Source organism: Monodelphis domestica, chromosome 3 (genome assembly GCF_027887165.1).
Source record: "Monodelphis domestica isolate mMonDom1 chromosome 3, mMonDom1.pri, whole genome shotgun sequence".
In the NCBI taxonomy this organism is placed as follows: Eukaryota; Metazoa; Chordata; class Mammalia; order Didelphimorphia; family Didelphidae; genus Monodelphis; species Monodelphis domestica.
Genome location: NC_077229.1, coordinates 132,099,945 through 132,102,603, shown reverse-complemented (window position 1 = coordinate 132,102,603; position 2,659 = coordinate 132,099,945).

Sequence of the window (2,659 nt, the reverse complement as noted above, 5' to 3'; positions counted from 1 at the left end):
GTTTCTTCAACTGTAAGACGGGGGACTAATAATATCACCTACTTTTCAAGATTACCATGAGGAGCAAATGAAATAATATTTGTAAAGCACTTAACAGAGTGCCTGGTACTTAATAAATGCTTCTTCCTTCCTTTCTTGCTTCCCCAACAGAATGAGAGTTACTTGAGGGTAAGAGATATTTTTACTTTCCTTTGGATGCCCAGAGTCCAGGACAGTGCCTGTTTAAATGCTCAATAAATCATTTTGATTGATAGATTGATGAGATGAAAATGTTTTGACAAGTTTCTTTTTTAAGAATAGGTTAAGGTATAATTATGATCTTCATTTTAAATATAAAGAAATTTGAGACAGAGGTTAAATGACTGATCCAGGGATCAATGACTTGTCCAAGGTCTTTGATTTTTTTTTAAACCCTACCTTCTGTCTTGGAGCCAATATTGTGTATTGGTTCCAAGGCAGAAGGGCAGTAAGGGCTAGGCAATGGGGGTTAAGTGACTTGCTCAGGGTCACACAGCTAGGAAGTATCTGAGGCCAGATTTGAACCTAGAATTGTCCAAGGTCTTTAGCAAGTAGAAAATTTCACATTTCCTGACCCTCTCAAATTTCTTTATATTTCCGACTTAAAGTTCACTTCCATTCACCAGGCCATGATCCTCCCACCTGAAACAAATGGGGGCCAGGGCCCCTGACCCAGGGATGTACCACAGACATTGAATCACTACAATGGAAACCATCCATAAGATTCTAAAGAGTATGAAATCCAACGGCATTTACAAAGGTTTTAAATTCTCCTTCCAAATGATTTTGACTTCCATTCACATTTTTTTCCCTGACTGACCCTGTGCTATCTTAAACATTTGGTACAGAATCAATCACAAACATGGGATCCTAAGATTCAAAACAAAGACAGATCTTAGTGAGTGTGTCTCTCTAGTTCAACCCTTCATTTTACAATTGAGAAAACTAAAGCTTTGATAATTGAAGCAACTTTCACAAGTCACACAGAAAAATGAGAGGCAGAGCCAAAATTTGAACTCAGATCTTTTGACTCAAGATTCAATGGGGTTTTTTTTAATTGTGCCAAATACAAATTTGTACAAAAAGTACATAATAATAAAGCCTGAAACTATGACCCCAGGGGTCTTGGGTTTAATGCCTTAACTTCAAAGAGAAGTTGTCCCTAGGACTTGAGTTGGGCAGGGGGAAGGAGGAGTAGTTACATTAAATCGCAGCCACCAATCATTTTTCCATTCTGGTAAACTTTTTGAGCCTTTGATGTTGTGTTCCTCGTAGAGGCAAGTGAGGCACAGAGGTGTGAGGTCACAGTTGGTGACGCTTGGCTAAGCTTACCACTAGGAAGCTCTAGGATTGCTTGCACTCCTGGGGACTGACTTCACAGAAGAAGAATGCCTGGGCTGTCAGAACCCCAAAGCCCAGGGCACTGATCAAAAGCGGGGAAACCAAGAGCCCTCACCTCGTGCTGAAGGGTTTCTTTACCACTGACTCATATTCAAGTTTGCCCTTTGAAAATGTGGTTCTGATAAGAACCACTCTCAGACAAAAACAGATGGAGGAAAATCTCCAGTCACCTTGCAGGGGGCCAGAATTGATGGATTATTCAACCAGTCAGAGTTTTATCAACTGCCTCATTTGTTCCAGTTGGGAGAAGGATCGTGGCAAGATGAATGGAAGGGAACTTGGAGTTAGAAAGACCTAGGTTCAAATCTCACCTCTGACACTTGCCAGCTGAGGGTTCTAGGCTACATCCCATAGTTCCTCTCAAGCAGCTCTTTAAGATATATTTATTCACTAAGTTATACAGAAGAGTTGTGGTCTATACTAGTAGAGGGAATTCATAAACCCGCACAGAGTCCCTTCGTGCATTGATGTATGAGCTGAAGACACAGGCTATAGAGAGGTTTGGGTCCCAACCTCAGGGAGCTTCTGTCCATTTGGTGAGTCACAGCACACACTCTCAGACTCACAAACCATTAGATCCTTCTAGAAACAGACCATTTTGTGAAGAGCCTTAGATCTGGAGGAAGGAATCCCAAGTTAAACTACTGATTCCAACACGTACTAGCTTTGTCACACTGAACAAGTCACTTCATCTGAAAGACAGATAATAATAACAATGAAAACAATAGCTAACACTTATCTAGTGCTCACTACATGCCAGGCACTGTGCTAAACATTTTATAATTATCTTCTCATTTGATAATACTTTGTAATATTTACTGCAGGGGCAACTAGGTGGCACAGTGAGTACTGGGCTTAGTCAGAAAGACTCATCTTCCTGAGTTCAGTTCTGGTCTTTGACATTTACTAGTTGTGTGAACCTGGATCTCAGTTTTCTCATCTGTAAAATGAGCTGGAGAAGGAAACCATGGAGAAGAATGGCAAACCATTCCAGTATCTTTGCCAAGAAAACCCCAAATGGGGTCACAAAGAGTTGGACACAATTGAAAAATGACTGAACAACAATTCCTCCTTCACAGGGCTTTTATGAGAAATGTGCTTTATAAAACTTAAAGGTCTATACAAGTACATCTTAATATTTATAATAATAATTATTATTATTATTAGCATTGCCTCCAGACTTGGCAGAAAGCAATGCATCTGATTTGGACCAAATGAGATTCAGAGATTAGACAGGCAG